Here is a 24,657-nt window from a genome sequence, read left to right as displayed (position 1 = left end):
ATTATTATTATTATTATTATATTATTATTATTATTATATTATTATTATATTATTATTCTACTAGTTTTTCTCATCATTCCTATCACCCATTTACTCCCATGTTGACTGTATGACTGTAACTTGTTGCTTATATGCTAAGATTTTTATTAATATTGCTTCTTCATTGCTTATTTGACCCCTATGACAATCATTAAGAGTCGTACCACATGATTCTTGACAAATGTATATTTTATTTTATGTACACTGAGAGCATATGCACCAAGACAAATTCCTTGTGTGTCCAATCACACTTGGCCAATAAAATTCTATTATTATTATTATTATTATTATTATTATTATTATTATTATTATTATTATTAATTTTTTCTTTCATCATCATCATTATTATTATTATTATTATTATTATTTAGATTTGTATGCTGCCCTTCTCTGAAGACTCAGAGTGTATAAGTCTAAGTGCTATTGCTATTCTGCCACAGTAAGGCTGGTAAAAAAGTTAACTGTGGTCCAAGTTATCAAAAAAGGGATCGGTGGATTTTCCAGCTTCCTTTTTCTCCCTCCAAGCACTGTCTTTATCTGCCTGCCTACCTGCACGCACGCACACACACCTATCTATGAACCAAAGTTGACTTCTGGCCAATGGCTAGATAAGTCACTGCAAGGCAAGATTTTTCTGGAAGTTAGAATAGGGTTAAATAAGGTTCAGGAGGGAAGTGTTTTTAATAGGAAAGTGAAGACAAGAACAAGGGGGCACAATCTGAGGTTAGTTGGGGGGAAAGATCAGAAGCAACTTGAGAAAATATTTTACTGAAAGAGTAGTAGATGCTTGGAACATACTTCCAGCAGACGTGGTTGGTAACTGAATTTAAACATGCCTGGGATAAACATCGATCCATCCTAAGATAAAATACATGAAATAGTATAAGGCAGACTAGATGGACCATGAGGTCTTTTTCTGCCGTCAATCTTCTATGTTTCTATGGAAGTGGTTTGCCCTTGCTTTCTCTCTGGGGCTGAGAGAGAGTGACTGGCCCAAGGTCACTCAGATGCCTTTGTATCTAAGACAGGACAAGAGCTCAAAGTATCCTGATTTCCAGTCCAGAGTCTTTAAGCACTACACCAAACTGTCTCTTAAGCATCATACACTCAGGATCAAATTAACGCAAAACTGATGCCCTAAGCAAAGCCCATCAATGTCCTTCCATTTGCTTAGTTGACAAGACATGAAGACTCAGTAAATGCTGAAGGTGAAATAAGCTATCTATCTATCTATCTATCTATCTATCTATCTATCTATCTATCTATCTATCTATCTACCTAGCTACCTAACTATCTAGTTGTCTGTCTGTCTGTCTGTCTGTCTGTCTGTCTGTCTGTCTATAATCTATCTATCTATCAATTGAATTTATATGCCATCACTCTAAAAAACAATATTATGGAAAATACGGGGGGGGGGGGTGTTTCCCCAGGCCATCCCCCAAATCTATATTAAATGAAAACTTTTAAAAAACTTTTTTTAAAAAAATAGCATTAACAAAAACCCAGTAAAAGAATTCATTGTTTTCACTTAATATAGATTTGGGGGATGGCCTGGGGGGGAAAACCCCCCCTGAATTTTCCATACTATTGTTTTTTAGAGTGATGGCTTATAGGAGCCAACTGATGAGTTAAATGCTAGCCACACCCGGACACCTGTGTGCTGCGGCTAGTTTTGGACTCTGATGGGAAGCCCGACGGCTCTGTTCTCATGAACCGCCGCCCGAAAAGCTGCAAGCAGAGGAGGTTGCGTCGCCGATAACCAGGGAACCCAGCCGCCACACTTCACACTAAGAAGATGCGGAGTCTGAGCAGCCAGCGCGCTCTCCCGGTGCGAAGGCTTGCCTGGCGGACAGCAGAGGCTCCTCGCAAGAAGGGAATCTGGCGCTTCCAAATGAGCGGCATTTAAAGCCTCGTGACGGCGACTCTGGATTTGAATCGGCCTCTGCTACAACGTTTTAGACCCTTGGAGCGCTCTTGTTCCTTCCGTTTTGGATTTGGCATCATCTCCGAGAAAGTTTGCTGGACTTTGAGGAATTTGGTTTCTCTAGCGGGTTTCTGTATGCGCGCGCGTGTGCATTCGCACTCACAGTGTCGCTTGTTTTATTAGCTTTGCAAACTTCCCAGGAAAGTTTGCCACCACCTCTCGGTGTGTGTTTGTGGTTGCCTGGCATGAGACAGGACCCCAGAATTGATTATTCCCTCTTTGCTTACTTGACCACTATGACAATCATTAAGTGTTGTACCCATGATTCTTGACAAATGTATCTTTTTCTTTTATGTACACTGAGAGCATATGCACCAAGACAAAATCCTTGTCTTGGCCAATAAAGAATTCCATTCCATTCCATTCCACTCCACCCCACTCTACTCAGAAGCCTATCTACCTTACAGGATTGCTTGTGCAGGGTAGGGGGATGGGAAGAGGAAGGGCTGGGTGCATAGTTCCCTCTAAGCTGAGCAGTGAGCAATCGCTCACTTAAAAATCATCATCAACTCAGAGTTTTCCAAACCTGCCCAGAAGCCGAGAGGGAAAGAGTGAGAGGGAAGGAGAGAGAGAGGAAGAGAGAGAAACAGATAGAAAAAAGAGAAGAAGGAAAAGAGAAAGAAAAAGAATGGGAGTAAGGAAGAGAGAAAGAAAATCAAAATCTAGTTTGAAACTAGCTCAACTATTTAAGTGGCATTTTGATATTGATAGAGTTGCCCTATTATGAGCTCACTGTTATAGACACACAGTACAGTATTTTATTTTGAAATTCTCTGAGGCAAAACAGGGTGGGTTTTTATTTGTTTGTTTGTTTATTTATTATTTCTGTGCTGCCCAGTCCCAAAGGGACTGCCGCTCAGACACTATACTTTTCCGCCCCCCCCCCCCAAAAAAAAAAAAATTAGAGGGAACACTGGCTGGGTGTGGTGCCTTGAGCTCTCAAACTACAGGAAAGTGTGCTGTTCCATCAGCACCTGTGTATTCAGCTGTGACTCACACCCCGGCACCTCTTGATGACCCTTTCAAATCTTTCTCAGCTACTTCTCATTAATTCTACACTACAGAATCTTTCTTTCTTTCTTTCTTTCTCTTTCTTTCTTTCTTTCATTCTTTTTCTCTTTTTTTCATTCTTTCTTTCTTCTTATTTATTTTTTTATCTATTCATCTATTTATTTGTCAAAACATATACAAGATAGTTGGTATTGGTATGAAGATACACAAAAGCAAAGTAGGTATAGGTAAATTTGGACAATGGGACAGTGAAATGGGGATGATAGGCACAATGGTGCGCTTATGCACGCCCCTTACAGACCTCTTAGGAATGGGGTGAGGTCAACTGTAGACAGTCTACGGTTAAAGTTTTTTGGGGGTTGGGGAAGAAACCACAGAGTCAGGTAGGGCATTTCTGGCATTGATTTTAAAGTCGCTCCTTTGTCTCAATGTATTTTGTATATATAAAAAAGCAATCGTATCAGCATAGGTGTTCGCATTATTTTAAGATGTTCATTCATCTAGTTAGAAAACAGCAGTGAGTGCCATCAGCAATGGGTCACGGTGGCACAGTGGTTAGAATGCAGTATTGGAGGCTAACTCTGCCCACAGCCAGCAGTTCAATCCTGATCGCGGTTGATTCAGTTTTCCATCCTTCCGAGGTTGGCAAGATGAGGACCCAGATTGTTGGGGGCAATATGCTGACACTGTAAACCACTTAGAGAAGGCTGTAAAGTAATGTGAAGTGGTATATAAGTCTAAGTGGGTACTGCTTGCTTTATCATCCCCACGTCAGAAGTTGGGAATCTCTGAGCAAGCAAGGTGTGTTTGTGGATGCCTGGCATGAAATAGTACACTGTGCTTCTACTGGATGGTTGCAAAACTCTCATGCCATGATGGGTCGACTGGAAACAAAGGTGATACCTGATGATACCTTCAAGCAAACTTTGGAAATTTTACTCACTCTCCATACCAATGATTTCCTTTTTTTTTTTTTTAAATGCAAATTAGAGCTGAACACAGCAGATAAGGATGATTGCAAACAGATCGATTAAAGCTGAGTGGAGCAGTTGAAAAGGTTTAAGGGCTCTCCTCGAGGTGGGTGGAGCATCTTTAGACAGTTGTAGTGACTGAGTGGTAGGTTTAGCAAAGATGGCAAGACATGTGGCTGGAATGGGATGAAGGAAGGATGAAGAGGGAGGGACATCTCCGGATGCTTCTTGCAATCTCTGCTAAACCGCTAAACCCACGTTCAAAAATCATCTGGCTGGAAGGCTTAGGAGGAGTTAGTTTCTCACTTAACTTAGGGACTAACTCCACAAGTACATTCTTTTTATTGACTGGTTCCTAATATGATTTGATTGCTTATTTGTACCCAGACTATCATTCAGTGTTGTACCTTACGATTCTTGAGAACTTATCTTTTATGTGCACCAAGGCAAATTTATAAATCTATAAATAAATTATTATTTTATAATAATAATAATAATAATAATAATAATAATAATAATAATAAAATAATATAATAATAATAATAATATAATAATAATAATTAAAAATAAAATAATAATAATAATAATAATAATAATAATAATAATAATAATAATAATAATAATAATAATAATAATAATAATAATAAAAATAAAATAATAATTTTATTATTTTATGGTTGGGGGTCACCGCAACATGAGGAACTGTATTAAAGTGAGCTGAGGTGGCGCAGTGGGTAGAGTGCAGTACAGTGATCCCTCGATTTGCGCGTTCTCGATTAGCGCGAAACGCTGCAACGCGGTTTTTCAAAAAATATTAATTAAAAAAATAAAATATTAAAAAATAAAAAATAAGTCCACGCTAGTTCTCTCTCTCTTTCTCTCCCTGTTGCCGGTGTGGTATATGAGAGAGAAAGAGAGAGGCAGAGGTCGGGCGCATTACCGGGAGGTGGAGGCGGCGTGGGGACGCTGGGTGCCGGGGACTCCGAGGAGGGGGTGGACGTCTGTTCCCTGAATGGAGACCGCCGGCCGCTCAATCGGGCCGGCAGGGAACAGAATGGAGCCTTCCGCGGCGGGGCTGGTAAGGGGGGGGAGCCGAGGGGGGAGCCGAGCCCAGCCCTGTGGCATTCGCTTTCCTCCCGCCGGCAGCCGACTGATCGTGGGCTCCTTCGCAACCTCGGAGAGCTTCCTGGTTTTCGTGAGCTTTCATGCCCTGGAAGCTCTCCGAGGTTGCGAAGGAGCCCACGATCAGTCTCGGCTGCCGGCGGGAGGAAGGCGAATCCCCCGTGGGCTCCGTTACATCTTCCGCTGCCAGCCAGGCCATGCTGGCGGCAGCGGAACAATCGCTGGCTGTCAACTTTTCTTTTTAAAACTGGGCAGGAACTGACTTGCCTCCCCAGTGCTAAAAAGAAAAGTTGACAGCCAGCGCTGCGACTGATGGAATGCTGAGCCTCCCGTTCTCCCCCACCTCGCCCCTTCCGGTTTCGGCGTTCGGCAACGGAGTCCGGCGCTGGGGCCATGCGGGGCCGCTCATCCAGGGGGGCGTGTGTGGACTGGCAAGCGGCAAGCGGCAAGTGATCTGGCGGGAAGACCAAGGGAAGGTTCCTTCAGCCGCCCAACACCTGATCCGCTCCGCAGCGCGGCAGCAGTGAGGAGCCGAAGATGGGGTTTCCCCTTTGCCTTTACCCCATCTTCGGCTCCTCGCTGCTTCCGCGCTGCGGAGCAGATCAGCTGTTGGGCGGCTGAAGGAATCTTCCCTTGGTCTTCCCCGCCGCCCACACGCAAACTCCACCATCTGCGCATGTGCGGCCATGAAAAAAATGGCGCACATGCGCAGATGGTGGTTTTACTTCCGCATCCAATATAACGCGGAAATCGGTTAGCGCGGGAGGTCTTGGAACGTAACCCCCGCGCTAACCGAGAGATCACTGTACTGCAGAGCACTAAAACTGACTGTTAGATCTGCAGGTCAGCAGTTCAAATCTCATCACAAAGTTGACTCAGCCTTCCATCCTTCCGAGGTGGATAAAATGAGGACCCAGATTGTGGGGGCAATATGCTGGCTCTGTTTTTAAAAAGTGCTATTGCTAACATGTTGTAAGCCGCTCTGAGTCTAAGACACCTCCCCCGGGCATGTTCAATTTATACATGGTATGCTTGTGTGTGTGTCTGGTAGCATATGGGGTTCTTTTAAATCTTTAAATTTTTTAAAGTTATTTGGATTATTTATGATTTGTTCTATCTTGTTGTGAGCCGCCCCGAGTCTTCGGAGAGGGGCGGCATACAAATCTAAATAATAAATAAATAAATAAATAAATAAATAAGAAGGACAGCATTAAAAAAAAAATAAGTAAGTAAGGAAGGAAGGAAGGAAGGAAAGAAGGAAGGAAGGAAAGAAAGAAAGAAAGAAGAAAGAAAGGGCTGTGGCATTAGGAAGGTTGAGAACCCCTGCTCTAAAAAGATATAGATGACCAGCTATCTGCAAGGAGTAAAAATCCTTTCATTCTCCACTATCCTGTCAAAACTAAGAAAGCTTCTTGGATGGGAAGCGAAATGTCCTCAAAAGAAAAAAAACAAACCATTTAATTGTTCATATAGTAATGGCAGCTAGAATCGCTTACGCACAAAATTGGAAATTGAGTAGGATACCGACAGGCAGAGAATTAATAAGGAAGATTATGGATTGTGCTGAAACGAATAGACTTATTTTAAAAGTTAAAGATAAAGAAGACTCAATATATTACAAAATGTGGGGGAAGTTAAAAATAATTAAAGCATATGAATATTTTTTCGAAGTGAAGTAAAAGAATGAGAAAATAGAGGGTAGACACCCAGATGATGAAAAAAATAAATGATGGCAGCACTAGATGCTAATGTAACACAAATCTAAGATAGTTCATAGTTTATATTATTTTATATGGGAAAACTATTTTTATTAGGTAAACAGCTTAAATATTGGAGTAAGGAGAATTCCTTCTCTCCCCATAAATAATGAAAGATATGGGATTTATAGAATGTTAGATACTGAAATAGATATTTGGTTGTGGGTTTTTGTTGTTGCTGTTGTCATTTGATGAAATTTTAGTATCGGTTAACTAGTTTAAATGTTGGAGGGATGAAATTAGGGGAGGGGAAAGGGAAAGAAGAAAGTAAAAGAAATTCCTTAGAGTACAAAATGATGTTGAAATTTGGCATATGTATATGATTGGATATTGGTATTGTGTTTTTTATATATTTTTTAAAATAATATTTATTAATTATTTACATTAAGAAAAATAAACAAATACCATAAAACAAACAAGGACAAAAAACCCAAAACAAAATACAACTTATACAGACATATCGATATCATCATTCATAAATATAGAAACATAGAAACATAGAAGTCTGACGGCAGAAAAAGACCTCCTGGTCCATCTAGTCTGCCCTTATACTATTTTCTGTATTTTATCTTAGGATGGATATATGTTTATCCCAGGCATGTTTAAATTCAGTTACTGTGGATTTATCTACCACGTCTGCTGGAAGTTTGTTCCAAGGATCTACTACTCTTTCAGTAAAATAATATTTTCTCATGTTGCTTTTGATCTTTCCCCCAACTAACTTCAGATTGTGTCCCCTTGTTCTTGTGTTCACTTTCCTATTAAAAACACTTCCCTCCTGGACCTTATTTAACCCTTTAATATATTTAAATGTTTCGATCATGTCCCCCCTTTTCCTTCTGTCCTCCAGACTATACAGATTGAGTTCATTAAGTCTTTCCTGATACGTTTTATACTTAAGACCTTCCACCATTCTTGTAGCCCGTCTTTGGACCCGTTCAATTTTGTCAATATCTTTTTGTAGGTGAGGTCTCCAGAACTGAACACAGTATTCCAAATGTGGTCTCACCAGCATTCTATATAGCGGGATCATAATCTCCCTCTTCCTGCTTGTTATACCTCTAGCTATGCAGCCAAGCATCCTACTTGCTTTCCCTACTGCCTGACTGCACTGTTCACCCATTTTGAGACTGTCAGAAATCACTACGCCTAAATCCTTTTCTTTTGAAGTATTTGCTAACACAGAACTGCCAATACAATAGTCAGATTGAGGATTCCTTTTCCCCAAGTGCATTATTTTACATTTGGAAACATTAAACTGCAGTTTCCATTGCTTTGACCATTTATCTAGTAAAGCTAAATCATTTACCATATTGCCGACGCCTCCAGGAATATCAACCCTATTGCACACTTTAGAGTCATCGGCAAATAGGCAAACCTTCCCTACCAGACCTTCCCCTATGTCACTCACAAACATATTAAAAAGAATAGGACCCAGAACAGACCCTTGTGGCACACCGCTTGTAACCTGACTCTGCTCAGAATACTCGCCATTCACAACAACCCTCTGGTGTCTATGCTTCAGCCAGCTGCAAATCCATTGAACTATCCAGGGATTAAGTCCAATCTTCACTAATTTATCTATCAGCTCTTTATGTGGAACCGTATCAAAGGCTTTGCTGAAGTCCAGGTAGGCAATATCCACGGCACCACCTTCATCCAACACCTTTGTGACATAGTCAAAGAAATCAATGAGATTAGTCTGACATGATTTGCCTTCAGTAAAGCCATGCTGATTTGGGTCCAATAATTTATTGTTTTTTAGGTGCTGATTTATCCTCTTTTTCAGTAGAGTCTCCATCATTTTAACGACAACTGATGTCAAGCTAACTGGCCTGTAGTTACCAGCTTCTTCTCTACTGCCCTTCTTGTGGATAGGCACAACACTTGCCATTCTCCAATCCTCAGGAACATCTCCTGTTAACAAGGATTGGTTAAACAAATCAGTCAGGGGGGGTAGCAATGACAGATCTGAGTTCTTTAAGAACTCTGGGGTGGATGCCATCTGGACCCATATAGTTATGTATCATCTTAAACACTCAACAATTTACACATTTGCCAGCTTACCTGTTGACATTATTGCTGCAGCTTTTTAAATTTTATTTTATCAACCTACTAGTTTTACATTGCTATGTTTATTATTTATTTATTTTATTTATTGGATTTGTATGCCGCCCCTCTCCGCAGGCTTCATGTTATATGATTGTTACCTAAATCTTAATCTTTATTAATTTCAATCATATTGCCTAAATCATAAATTGTCCAAAGTTAATTGCTAGACAACAATTTTATTTTGTATATCTAGTAAACGAAAGGAATAACAAGAATGCTTACATTTTTTTCCCCCTCGTGTACTTCCAATTTTGACTGTATTATAGATATTTAAGCTTTTAATTTTTTTTTGATATTGTGTTTTTTATTTACTTATGTTTCATCTTAAGTAGGATTAAAAAAATTTATAAACACCCCCACCCCGAAAAAAGAAAAAAACCCAAGAAAGTCCAGTTGCATCTTTGAGACAAGTAAGATCTGGATGACTGAAAATATCTACAGATAATGAAAGTGCAGTTACAGAATGCAAGTGCCAGGCCTTTTGGTTGGGCATCCTCAAAAATAGTAAAAATAGAGCCAGATGTAAAATATCCAGTGGAAGCAACAAAAAACCCCTCTTAATGCAGGAAATGGGAAGAGGGCCAGCAAATCAAAGTTGGATAAAGCTGGTCCACTTTCCCTTGTTGAAATTATCCAGAACTGGTTTGGGGCACCAGATCTGGTGCATCTTTCATACAAATTATTAAGAAGAAAATCAATGAGGCAGCTGCAACAGTCACCAGATGTTCTGATTCTCTGAACAAAAGAAAAAGTACAAGAAAAAGTGTGCCCCTTAGTGGCTTTATTCATATACCTTTAATCCAGTTACCAAATTAACACCACTCTGAAATTTTCAGTAACTTGAACCATGAATCAGGCAAATTAATTGAATTCACACCCACAGTTGAGCCACAAGGATATTATTCCAAGCAGAACATCTTGGGCATCTGTTTCTGCTTAGTCCTTACACAATCTGGATTACTGTATTTTGGTGACCAACAGGGATTATAGGTAAATAATATGTATTTCTGTTGAATGGGTTTGTTTGTATGAATTGTGCTTGTTTGTGAAGCCTGTTACACATCAAAATCTCCTTGTTTTCTTGCAACAAGAATTATGCAAGCCATCAGTTCCCAGCATGTTCCCAGAATATATGGAAAATTATTTTCTCCTCCAGATGTTTTTCAAGAAAATCACTGCATCTAATTGCCAAAACACTGCTTTGTAGAGGATGTCCTAGGATCTTTCCCTGATCCTAGGGAATAGATATAGGTAGCATTTCCCCCCCTCTAATTTCAGTGTTGATTTTTTTTTACTTGGGATTAGTGACTTGATTGCAGAAGGGCTAATCTGCAAGACAGGTGGCATTTGGCTAAGAAAGGTTTATTAATTCTCTGTCTCTTTTATATTTTTGGGTTGTTGTACCTCAGTGTTCTTGTACCTTCGTTTCTTCTCAATATCCAGCATTTGAAATTTAAGAGTTTTTTCTCCCCTTTCTCTAGGAATTATATTCAAATAATTAAGGAGTAAATTGTTTGACTATCTTCTGAGATTGCTTTGGCTGGCGCTATGATGAAAGTTATTTTGGAATGGAATGGAATGGAATAGCGTAGAGTAGAGTAGAGTAGAGTAGAGTACAGTAGAGTAGAATAGAATAGAATAGAATAGAATTTTTATTGGCCATGTGTGATTGGACACACAAGGAATTTGTCATTGATGCTTATGCTCACAGTGTGCATAAAAGAAAATATACATTTGTCAAAAATCATGAGGAACAACACTCATGATATTTGGAATGTTGGCAGAAAGGATCTTTACTTACACTCCAAGTATTGGTCCATATATCCTCAGACATCTGAGGCCAGAAGAACATTCATAGGAGAAGCGAGCACTCCACAAAACCAGAGCTGCAAATGCTGCAACAATAGTGTCCACACATGTCTGCCCAACATGTGGCAGAACCTTTCATGCCCATATAGGCCTTACCAGCCACCTGCAGACACATCACGGACAGCCCACAACCCATTAGATGTCAACATCCTCTTAGAACATGATGGACGAACATTGTGTATTGGTACACAATTTGACCCTTTTCTCACGTGTGCCAAATCTACAGCGGCAAGGGATTGGTCCCCAAGTGAAAGAAGGGTAGCAGCATGTGAATATAATTCCTCCAGTTGTAAAGCTACAAACTGCTTTTTAATGTAGGATCTCAGCAACATGGAGCTGGAGGGAGGGAGAAATCCTATGGGCTAGTAGCAAGGAAAGACCATACGACAGCCCAGCTCGCTCATTTTCTGTTGAGCACTGAAGTGATATTAGTAAGAGGGAACTTCTGAAATAAACTTTTTTTAAAAAGAAGTGTGTACGTGAAATATTCCATTCAACATCCTTGTTGCAGACAGAAGATAGTTGTTGCCTTATCAACCAACTGTGTTTATTGAATTACCACTCAGCAACATAAAGGTCAGGTCTTAAAAATTCTGGGCTTGGGTTAAAGACAGTTGAGGGGAAGTGAAATTATATAGTTGATCTCAGAGTTTATTTTAAATGCCTCGAGTTATTTTTCCAAATAAACAAAATCACCACGAGAGTCAGATACTGGTTGCAATGGCATCATGCAGTTCTGGCATCATTAGCCAAGCCTTTTCTTTACTTCTTTTTTTTTTCTTAAGGCATTTATGATCTGAAGGTAGTGTTTGACTCCAGATTACGTTAGTTAAATGAGGAAATAGGAAAGTTTATTCATCTGAGAAATTTTTATCTAAGTTTTATAATCAAAGAAGTCCCCTTTGGTATAGGAAGTTAAAAAAAAAGTATGACTAAAATCCATTAGTGGTACAACTTCTTAAAAAATCCCTATAAGCTTCACATTAAAAGAAAATTGCAGGAGATGGTCATACCATTTGATCAATAATGCACTGAGGTCACTGTCTTCATTTAAATTATGGATGAGTCATTCCAGTTGCTTCCATACCATTCGTTGCATTCATACATTAGGAATAAAGTAAGATGAAGATGTTGGAATTTTAATTAAATTGCTCACTTTCCTTGATATTTTATCTTGAATATTTTAGATCCATGACTTGTAAACTGCTCATTTTTGCATTTATAATAGGTAAAAATACATTGCTTAAAATACGAATGTCTAATACGGTATGTTTGGCAAATACAGGGGGTGGACATCAAAATGGAAACACTTGACTTTTTGGCATCATGTTTGAACATGTTCAAATCAGTCAAAACTTGACATATTTTAATGTTTTTGTTTTTTTTAACACTGTTATTTGATGTTTTTTTAAACTACCTTTTTTTTTTACAGAAATTTAAGGAAATTGGTTATAACCTTCTAGAAATGGCAGATCTCTCAGACTTTCAAAAAGGCCAAATTGTTAGTGCTCAAATGGCAGGGTCTATTGTAACAGAATGTGCCCGAATGTTTAGTATTTCAAGAGGTAATGTCTCAAAAGTAATGACTGCTTTTGAAAGAGAAGGGAAAACATCCTCAGCCAAGCACAGGTCTGGTCGAAAGTCGAAGTTGTCTGAGAGAGACCGTCGGACTCTAAAGCGAATTGTTAGAGCAGATCGCAAGACCGCAGCTCCTAAAATCACTGCAGAGCTCAATAGACATGTACAGAACCCAGTTTCCACAAAAACTGTTCGAAGGGAGTTTCACAAATCTGGATTCCACGGAAGAGGTGCAAGGTGTTTCCATTTTGTTGTCCACCCCCTGTATATTGTATGTGGTACCATTCAAGGTTGATTCAGCCTTCCATCCTTCTAAGGTAAATAAAATGAAGAGCCAGATATTTGGGGACTATATGCTGACTCTGTAAACCGCTTAGAGGGCTGTAAAGCACTGTAAAGTGGTATATAAGTGTAAATGCTATTCCTATTCTGCAGTTTGTAGTCCTCTCGCAGTATCACAATTCTAGTGATTTCCCAAACTCGGAGAATTGCATATTGGTCCTGCCAATTTCTACAATATTTGCAGTGTTTACATTTCATTTTGTAAATAGAAAGACTTGGACACAGCTGCTTATGCATCTAATCTTCTTGATTCCAATTCTCAGCTCCCCAGCAAAGAGAAGTCTTTTCTACCATCAACTTCCTGGGATGATTTGAACTAAGGATATTAAGGAATAAAATGCATCCTTCAAATATCAACCAACAAATGCTCTGCCCTCCACGTTGGCAAAAAGAATTCTAACCTCATATATAAACTGAATAAACAAATTCTCACAGCCAGCCCACACTCAGTAAAAGACCTTGGAATACTAATATCAAATGACCTAAGTGCTAAAGCCCACTGCAACAATATCGCCAAAAAGGCTTCTAGAGTTGTTAACCTGATCCTACGTAGCTTCTGCTCCGGCAATCTCACACTACTCACAAGAGCCTACAAAACCTTTGCCAGACCCATCCTAGAATACAGCTCATCTGTCTGGAACCCATACCACATCTTGGACATCAACAACCTTGAAAACATCCAAAAATATTTCACCAGAAGAGCCCTTCACTCCTCCACTCGAAACAGAATGCCCTATGTAAGCAGACTATGAATCTTAGGTCTTGAAAGCTTAAAACTACGATGCCTAAATCACGATTTAAGTATTGCCCACAAGATCATATGCTGCAAGGTCCTACCTGTCAATGATTACTTCAGCTTCAACCGCAACAACACAAGAGCACGCAACAGATTCAAACTTAATATTAACCGCTACAAACTTGACTGTAAAAAATATGACTTTAACAATCGAGTTGTCGAAGCGTGGAACTCATTACCAGACTCAATAGTGTCAACCCCTAACCCCCAACATTTCATAGAAACATAGAAACATAGAAGTCTGACGGCAGAAAAAGACCTCATGGTCCATCTAGTCTGCCCTTATACTATTTTCTGTATTTTATCTTAGGATGGATATATGTTTATCCCAGGCATGTTTAAATTCAGTTACTGTGGATTTATCTACCACGTCTGCTGGAAGTTTGTTCCAAGGATCTACTACTCTTTCAGTAAAATAATATTTTCTCATGTTGCTTTTGATCTTTCCCCCAACTAACTTCAGATTGTGTCCCCTTGTTCTTGTGTTCACTTTCCTATTAAAAACACTTCCCTCCTGAACCTTATTTAACCCTTTAATATATTTAAATGTTTCGATCATGTCCCCCCTTTTCCTTCTGTCCTCCAGACTATACAGTCTGGAAATCATTTCTCTCTTAGACTCTCCACGATTGACCTCTCCAGGTTCCTAAGAGGTCAGTAAGGGGTGTACATGTGCATTAGTGTGCCTTTCGTCCCCTGTCCAATTGTCTTTCCTTTATCTCATATATCATATATATTTTCTTCCTTTCATATATCTTCTCCTCTATTTTATATTTTTCTTTATATATATATTACCTCATGTCTATTCTCTTCCATATGTATTGTGTATTGGACAAAATAAATAAATAAAAATAAAATGAATTCCTACAAATTGCTAAGAAGAAAATCAATGGACAGAGGTAACAGTCACCAGATGTTCTGATTCTCTGAACACAAGAAAAAGTACAAGAAAAAGTGTGCCCCTTAGTGGCTTCATTCACAAACCTTTAATCCAGTTACCAAATTAACCCAGCTCTGAAATTTTCAGTAAATTGAACCATGAACCAGGCAAATTAATTGGATTCACACCCACGGTTGAGCCACAAGGATATTATTCCAAGCAGAACATCTTGGGCATCTGTATCTACTTAGTCCTTACATAATCTGGGTTACTGCATTTTGGTGACCGACAGGGATTATAGGTAAATAATATGTATTTCTGTTGAATGGGTTAATCTGTTTGTTTGTATGTATGTATATGTGCTTGTTCGTGAAGCCTGTTAGACATCAAAATCTCCTTGCTTTTTTCTTGCAAGAGCTATGCAAACCATCAGTTCCCAGCATGTTCCGAGAATGTATGGAAAATTATTTTCTCTGTTTGCAAATAAGATTAAGGTGCCTCTTGTGGGCTGTCCCAAAAAAGAGGCGAAAGAGCCAGGATTTCCAACATGGCCATGGGTCAGTTTGAAACAGAAATGGAAAAGTGGAAACAAATGGATATGATTTAAGTGAAAAAAAGATGACACCATCCAAGTCAGAGGATGGAACAACTCAATGAAGTAGTTCAAGGTTGGAATATGTGATCTTGGCCCATAGAATTGCCCAGAGTTGGACACAACTGAATGAGTGACAGTCATTGCCATCGTAAGAGCTGGGGTGGCACAGTGGTTAGAATGCAGCACTGCAGCCACTTCTGCTGACTGCCGTTTGGCAGTTCGATTCTCACCAGCTCCAGGTTGACTCAGCCTTCCATCCTTCCTAGATGGGTAAAATGAGGACCCAATTAGTTGGGGGTAATATGCAGGCTGTAAAACGGTGCATGTCTTAAGTGCTACTGTTATCATCACCATCTGCACAGTAAGAGAATGACCAGGTAACCCAAATACCTCCTCCATCTGCTGTTCAGATGTTATTTGGAAGTAGAATACTTTGATGCACATCCTTCCAGTCTGCCTGCATGGTTTTTTTTTAAATGTTAAACTGTATTTTAACAAGATAATTAAAAACTGAAAAATTAAGAATTCCTCTCTAACATTTTTTCCGCTTGTAAAGACAACTGTAGCAATGACCTCTGACCCTTTGCTTGAACTGTTTGGGCTCAGGATATATCAGTAGCTCCTTCTTCCATACGTTCTGTGTTCTTCTGCTTTGGTGGATCATTATTGGACACTTTTCAGCAGGGGCCACATTGAGTCTGTACAACTTTGAGAAGATTCAATCCTTTTTTCCTATTTTGGGGCATTTTAGGCAAAGCTGTCATTTATTGCCTAATTCCCAGCCACTGAGTTGCAAGATAGCTTTTTTGCTTATTTGTAAGCTCTGCGACTCATTTGGGAAGAATGAACTTCCTGTGCAAATACAGGTGGTCCTCAACTTACGACAACTGAGACCAGAATCCCCACTGTTAAGCAAGGCAGTTCTTAAGCGAGTCATGTTTAATTTTACGACCTTTTTGCCATGGCTGTTAAGTGAATCATCAGCAATTGTTAATGACATGATTGTTAAGCAAATCTGGCTTTCCCCACTGCCTTTCCTTGTCGGAAGCCAGCTGGGAAGGTCCCAAGTGTCAATCACACGACCCGAGATACATGCAAATTGCCAAGCACCCAAATATTTATCTCATGACAGTGGCAAGGCTGTGACAGTCATTATATATGAGGGTCAGTTGTAAGTCACTGTTGTAACTTCAAATGGTTGGGAAATGAATAGCTGTAAGTTAAGGACTACCGATAATGTATGCTTAGATAGCCGCTGTCGAATTTTGTTATTCCTTGGGTCTCCTACTTCATTGCTAAATAACTGGCTTAAGTAGCAATTTCTGCTTATTTACAAGTTACTCGGAGTGCACCAAATACACATATGCAGTTTGAACATAGAAAGTAAACATCTGGTCCGCCAACACTGGCTTTGTGTTTGGTGCACAAAATAAGTACGCTTCAAGTAGTTTGCTGTCTTATTTTAATTAAAAGTAGGCAAACAAAATCTGGACAGGAAAAACCCAAACGGCTGGAGTATTGTAGTCCAGGCCCAGTGGCTCTATCAAAGAGCAGGGTAAATACGGTGGGAGAAATTTGATCTTTGCACTTCTTCTTCCATGAAAAAAAATCATTCACCCCAAATGAATTTTGATAACTTTCCTACCTGCACTTTCCCACTTCTTTCCTAAACACAAAAAATGTGTCTCTGGAGTAGAATGCTCAAAAAAAAAAAAGAAGAGGGGGAAGAGGAAGGAGACCCCTTTGAAATTCTGACTGCATTGCTACAAGCATTGTGCACCAAATTGCAAAAAGAAGTCAGCTGCCATTGTATATTCCATCTCTTAAACCAAGAGGAGTTTGGTCTAGACCAGTGATGGCGAACCTATGGCATAGGTGCCACAGTTGGCACATGGAGCCATATCTGCTGGCACCCAAGCTGTTTCCCTAGCTCAGCTCCAAAGTGCAAGTGTGTACCAACCAGCTGATTTTTGGCTCACAGAGGCTCTGGTAGGGCATTTTTGACTTCCAGAGTCTCCAGGGGGCTGAGGGAGAACATTTTAACCCTCACCCAGCTCCAGAGAAGCCTTTGGAGCCTGGGGAGAGTGGAACACCACCCACCAGAAGTTGGGAAATAGGCTATTTCTGGCCTCTAAAGGGCCTCCAGAGAGCTTCCAGGGGGCAGGGAAAACTGTTTTCGCCTTCCCCAGGCATTGAATTATGGGTGTGGGCACTCGTGCATACACAATAGCGCTTGCCCATGCTCTTTCGGCACCCGAGGGGAAAAAGGTTCGCCATCACTGGTCTAGACAACCACAAGAGGATTTAGACCAGACTCTGCAGGGGGGGGGACATAGTTTTGCTTTGCAACTTACTAGTGAGTAGCTTCCCGTTCTTTTTTTTTTTAATTAAAAAACTGTCAGGGGGGCATCTTAGGGACCCTACCACTGTGGGATCTGCCTTTGAAATTTCTGAACACTGTGGTTGGAATGCATGTACCAAGTGACTGAGAAATCACAAAGCCCAAAACACAACTGGCTTTGAAATATGGACCCAAGAGATAGGTTGTTTTTTTAGCCCTAAACTGCTTACATGGATTTATTTATTTTTATTTTATTTATTTTGTCCAATACATAATATACATTGAAGAGAAAGATATGTAATAATATAAGTAAAGAAAAGAATAGAAGATATAAAAGTATAGGTGAACATATTAGAAAGGAAGAAAAGATAAATGAGATAAGGAGAGACAATTGGTCAGGGGATGGAAGGCACATTTGTGCACTTATGCACGCCCCTTACTGACCTCTAAGGAACCTGGATAGTCTAAGGGAAAAATGTTGGGGGTTAGGGGTTGACACTACTGAGTCAGGTAATGAGTTCCACGCTTCAACAACTCGGTTGCTGAAGTCATATTTTTTGTCAGAAGTCAGATTCTTTCAGACAAAGATTTTTGCCTTCTGCTCAACAGGTATTTTAAAAGCATCTTCTTCCAAACTGAAAGCACCTCCCATACTTTGCGTATATTCATCCTTGAGCCGTCACAGAAGGTTCTTGGTGGGGAAAAATAGCTGATTAATTGCAAAAGCTTTTTTTGCGGTATTAAAAAAAAAGAGCCATCTGGGATTGATCTGCCACATGTGGTAGTTCATCCATTGCCCAAATTAGGCAGTGTCCTGCCATTTTTTTACAGGTTGGAGTAAAGGACAAGAGCAGCAGGATTTTCGTTGTCGGTTCTTTTGGCCCGAGTACAAATACCGATAACTTGCAGGACCATCCAATACAAAGGAACAAAAGTCATTTAAAAAATCTAGCTTGATCCAGCTTTGGGAGGAGTTAGGGAGGTTTTTCCTTAAAAAGGGAAGGCAACCTGCGGTCTTAATCATTCTGAGGTCTACAAATTCTCGTGTCTGACTGTGGAGGATACATGCCATTACCCTCTCTCATCCTGTGCATTGCTTCCTAGGAATTACCCAGCTTGCTACACCGAGTACTTGTTACTCAAGAATTCAACATTGATGCGCATCAGGGTTCAGGCTCCCAACCAGAAAGTAAGGAGGCCGCCTGGAGCAGCGGGGAAGCTGTGGGGTGAGGTTAGAAATGACAACAAGCCAATAAACGTAACAAGCATTCAATTGAGGCATGACTCACAACACGGGGAGTGTTTACAAGGATTTGCCGCGCACAACAATCACCTTGCATTCCCCCCCTTTGGCAGTGAGTCATCCTGAATGAGAACATCTTAAGTCTCCAAAGAGAGATAACATTATGCGTGATGAGCTTTTGTGACACACGGCCAATTCTGTGCATTCCAATTCTGCACAAGTTGAAAAGATGGCACTGGTACTAGTATGGTGGGAAAAGTTACTAGTGAGAGTATCTTTAACAGAGTTGGCCTTCTCCGGGTCCTGTCGACCAAACAATGTCATTTGGCGGGCCCCAGGGGAAGAGCCTTCTCTGTGGTGGCCCCGGCCCTCTGGAATCAACTCCCCCCAGAGATTAGAACGGCCCCCACCCTCCTTGCCTTTCACAAATTACTCAAGACCCACCTTTGTCGCCAGGCATGGGGGAGTTAGGATATTCCTTCCTCATGGCCATTACAAGTTATGTATGGTATGTTTGTGTGTATGTTTGGTTTTACTATAAGGGTTTTAGTTGTTTTATTAAATTGGATTGTTACATGTTGTTTTTTTATCATTGTTGTTAGCCGCCCCGTTTCTGCGGAGGGGCGGCATACAAATCCAATAAAAATAATAATAATAATAATTCCTCTCCCCCTCCCCCCACCATTTTAAGTGTTTTAAAACACATTTCTAACCCTTAAGAGAAGCAATGAAAAGGCTGACACGGTGTAAGAAATACCATTTTAAATTTCCTTTAAAAACAAGGAGTTCTCAAGCTCTTGGTAGAGGTGGCACAGACATTTATGGGCCTCTTCAATGCTCCTGACTCTTCCTTGAGGTTAGTAGCAGCGAAGGATATTACAGAAAATATGTACATATCTTTGTTTAGTTAAAATGTATGATTCTTCAAATAATAGTAGGAAGTTTGTAGTATTTTACATGCATAATGTAAATTATGCATGTAGAGTTCTGTGTTAGCAAAAACTTCAGAAGAGAAGGATTTAGGGGTAGTGATTTCTGACAGTCTCAAAATGGGTGAGCAGTGTGGTCGGGCGGTAGGAAAACAAGTAGGATGCTTGGCTGCATAGCTAGAGGTATAACAAGCAGGAAGAGGGCGATTGTGATCCCGCTTTATAGAGCGCTGGTGAGACCACATTTGGAATACTGTGTTCAGTTCTGGAGACCTCACCTACAAAAAGATATTGACAGAATTGAACAGGTCCAAAGAAGGGCTACAAGAATGGTGAAAGGTCTTAAGCATAAAACGTATCAGGAAAGACTTAATGAACTCAATCTGTATAGTCTGGAGGACAGAAGGAAAAGGGTGGACATGATCGAAACATTTAAATATGTTAAAGGGTTAAATAAGGTCCAGGAGGGAAGTGTTTTTAATAGGAAAGTGAACACAAGAACAAGGGGACACAATCCGAAGTTAGTTGGGGGAAAGATCAAAAGCAACATGAGAAAATATTATTTTACTGAAAGAGTAGTAGATCCTTGGAACAAACTTCCAGCAGACGTGGTTGGTAAATCCACAGTAACTGAATTTAAACATGCCTGGGATAAACATATATCCATCCTAAGGTAAAATATAAAAAAATAGTATAAGGGCAGACTAGATGGACCATGAAGTCTTTTTCTCCCGTCAGACTTCTACGTTTCTATAATCTTGTACCTATGCTAAAATATACATTGTATGCTCAGGATGGGGATGATAATCATGTCACGCAAATTCCCCAATTTTAGGTGAATTTAACTAGCTAATTAATCCAGGTAGGCTGAGATTTGGGTGTCGACTGACCCGCTTCATTTGGGACTGTACTATTTCCATCCAAGTGAGTTATTTCTAAATGCTGACATTTTATAATACTTTCCAGTGGCCTTTTAGATCCTGGTCTATTGGAAGGTTTCTGTTCTTAAAATTTAGCTCTACTTTGCAATTTTGTTCTACCATTTCATGTCTTTTAATTGTTCTAAGCCACTCAGAACTGTACAGTCCAGTCCTTCTCAAATACAGGGAGCTGTGTGACCCCAAGAAACATGCATGGTCCCTCTTGATCAATTCCCCCGGACAGGGAGTGTTTTCCAAGTTGCACGCTGCTCCAAGCCTGGAAGAGAACGCAGCCAGGCAGGGCAGGGCAGCTGTGTGTGTTCTCGTTCTTGGCGGGCAGCGCAGTAGCCATGAATTTAAGCTGGTCTCACCCCGTGTCAAAAGGGGGCCCTCACCACAGTAGCCCATGTCAGCCTAATCGAAAACAGGCTCCACTGAATTCAGTGTGACTTAGGTAAGTGGGTTGAGCAGCCTTCCCTAGCCAATAGTTTTCTTGCAGCTTTTAAGTAAAATAATAAACATTAACAATAAAATTCCATTGGGCCCCAAATCGGAGAGTTGGGGGTGCGCAAAACTTTACTTCTTCCTGGAGGGGGAGTGCGTAACAGAAAACAATCGAGAAGCATGGATATAGTCAAATCAGAACAGAAATAATGCAAAATAAAATAAACTACCCCCATTCATATTGTGGGTAGAACTATAGAAACATAGAAACATAGAAGACTGACGGCAGAAAAAGACCTCATGGTCCATCTAGTCTGCCTTTATACTATTTTCTGTATTTTATCTTAGGATGGATATATGTTTATCCCAGGCATGTTTAAATTCAGTTACTATGGATTTATCTACCATGTCTGCTGGAAGTTTGTTCCAAGGATCTACTACTCTTTCAGTAAAATAATATTTTCTCATGTTGCTTTTGATCTTTCCCCCAACTAACTTCAGATTGTGTCCCCTTGTTCTTGTGTTCACTTTCCTATTAAAAACACTTCCCTCCTGGACCTTATTCAACCCTTTAACATATTTAAATGTTTCGATCATGTCCCCCCTTTTCCTTCTGTCCTCCAGACTATACAGATTGAGTTCATTAAGTCTTTCCTGATACGTTTTATGCTTAAGACCTTCCACCATTCTTGTAGCCCGTCTTTGGATCCGTTCAATTTTATCAATATCTGTTTGTAGGTGAGGTCTATTCCCCCCCCCCCCAAATATTCTTAATGAAGGCAAAGTCCAAAAGAGGGCTTCCAAAGAATGGGGCCTAAAGTGCCTGTTGGGTCATTTCAGGCTACCCACTTGTAGTCAGACACGGAAGAGATAAATTCGGATAGGGGCCGTGGTGGCACGGTGGTTAGAATGCAGTATTGCAACCTAACTCTGCCCAATGCCAAGAGTTCGATCCTGACTGGCTCAAGGTTGATTCAGACATCCATCCTTCCAAGGTCGGTAAGATGAGGACCCAGATTGCTGGGGAACAAATTGCTGACTCTGCAAACCACTTAGGCATGGCCGTAAAGCACTTTGAAGTGGTATACTGTATACTAGGAAGTCTAATTGCTATTGCTATGTAAGCTCTTCCAGCCTATTTGTAGCAGCACTGATTACGATTGTGCCATTTTATTTTTAATTCCATCCAGGAAGCGAAGTAAAATACTGAAAAGGCAAAAAGGGAAGAGAAAATGACACCCACTCACGGCAATGGACTGAATGCTTTGGTTTGGAAAGACTGGCTGAGAGGTGTAGGCAGGGCAAAGAAGTGAGTCAACAGATTGGGAAGTAGGGTAGCTAGGTCACTTATCGCAGCTGCAATAGATCATCATTATCCAGAACCAGCATTTTTCCACTCAAAGCAAGCCGCCTCAGCAAAGGACCCGCTCTATAGTCAACATGGAATCATGATAGAGCTGCTGTGTATCATGATTATTGATAAGAAAAGTATCTTTTCTTTTATGTACACAGAAAGTAAATGCACCAAAGACAAAATCCTTGTGTGTCCAATCACACTTGCCCAATCAAGAATTCTATTCTAAGGGAAATGAGAAGGGAAATATTACATAAGTGGTATTTTACTCCCATTCAACTCGCACACTTTCAGCAGAAGGTTAGGGGTAATTGTTGGCATGGCTGCCAAGATAAAGGAGTGTTTATGCATATGATTTGGGAATGCCCGATAGTGCAGGAATTTTGGCAAAAAGTGAAAGAGGACATCAATAGAATGCTAAATATACAATGGACAATCACTAAGGAAATGGCAGTACTAGTAAAAAGTAATGCGATGGGAGAATTTAGAGAAATAAAAAAAAACAGCAATAGAAAGCGCTCAGGCAGTAATAGTCTTTGGTTGGAAGGATGCGACAAAATGGACAATGCAAAATTGGTATAGGTACATGGTGGACCATATTCAATTTGAAATAATGGATAAAAGGATAAATTCGGAAAATGAAACTGAGTTGGGACAACTGATGGGACGGTGGGACAAGGTAAGATGATATATGACGGGTAGAATCCGAGACCAAGCTACAAGAAATAAATTGGAATCACTCTATAATATGTAAATAGATATATTGCTCTTGGGTCAAGTGGACTATACAAGAACACCCCCGATTTGGTGGTGGGGAATGTGTGTGTGTCTGGGTGGTGGGCACATTTCACTATGCACTGTTTTATGTTGTGTGAAATATAAATTTGTTAAAAATTAATTTAAAAAATTATATAAAAAAGAAAGAATTCTATTCTATTCCATTGCATTTGCTGCTTTCGAAGGACAGGAGTTTCTTCCACCTCCTGTGCATTTTATACAGAGAAACATTTAATAACTAAGCAGAGCCTGGCTTTCATACAGAAAAGTACAGCTTCTCCTGCAACTGAAGGGATGAATCACAAAAGATCAAAGAATCTAACAGATGGCTTTGGGCAGAAGGCGTTTCACCCACCTGCACCTCAGCTTCTGTGCAAATTGCACTGGGCCACTGCATAGGAGCCATGGTGGCGCAGTGGTTAGAATGCAGTACTGCAAGCTAATTCTGCCGACTGCCAGGAGTTTGATCCTGACCAGCTCAAGGTTGACTCAGCCTTCCCTCCTTAACAGATGGGTAAAATGACGACCCAGATTGTTCAGGGCAATATGCTGACTCTGTAAGCTGCTTAGAGAGGGCTGTAAAGCATTGTCGAGCGGCATATAAGTGCTAAGTGGTATTGCTATTTTTCCCATATGACATTACAAGTTATGCATGGTATGTTTGTGTGTATGTTTGGTTTTATAATAGGGGTTTTTAGTTGTTTTTTGTTATTGGATTGTACATGTTGTGTTTATTATTGTTGTTAGCCGCCCCGAGTCTACGGAGAGGGGCGACATACAAATCCAATAAATTATTATTATTATTATTATTATTATTATTATTATTATTATTATTTAGCTTTACTAGATAAATGGTCAAAGCAATGGAAACTGCAGTTTAATGTTTCCAAATGTAAAATAATGCACTTGGGGAAAAGGAATCCTCAATCTGAGTATTGTATTGGCAGTTCTGTGTTAGCAAATACTTCAAAAGAAAAGGATTTAGGGGTAATGATTTCTGACAGTCTCAAAATGGGTGAACAGTGCAGTCAGGTGGTAGGGAAAGCAAGTAGGATGCTTGGCTGCATAGCTAGAGGTATAACAAGCAGGAAGAGGGAGATTATGATCCCGCTATATAGAATGCTGGTGAGACCACATTTGGAATACTGTGTTCAGTTCTGGAGACCTCACCTACAAAAAGATATTGACAAAATTGAACGGGTCCAAAGACGGGCTACAAGAATGGTGGAAGGTCTTAAGCATAAAACGTATCAGGAAAGACTTAATGAACTCAATCTGTATAGTCTGGAGGACAGAAGGAAAAGGGGGGACATGATCAAAACATTTAAATATATTAAAGGGTTAAATAAGGTCCAGGAGAGAAGTGTTTTAATAGGAAAGTGAACACAAGAACAAGGGGACACAATCTGAAGTTAGTTGGGGGAAAGATCAAAAGCAACATGAGAAAATATTATTTTACTGAAAGAGTAGTAGATCCTTGGAACAAACTTCCAGCAGACGTGGTAGATAAATCCACAGTAACTGAATTTAAATATGCCTGGGATAAACATATATCCATCCTAAGATAAAATACAGAAAATAGTATAAGGGCAG

Source organism: Erythrolamprus reginae, chromosome 2, assembly GCF_031021105.1.
Source record: "Erythrolamprus reginae isolate rEryReg1 chromosome 2, rEryReg1.hap1, whole genome shotgun sequence".
Classification (NCBI taxonomy): Eukaryota; Metazoa; Chordata; class Lepidosauria; order Squamata; family Dipsadidae; genus Erythrolamprus; species Erythrolamprus reginae.
Note: the sequence above shows the minus strand (reverse complement) of the source record.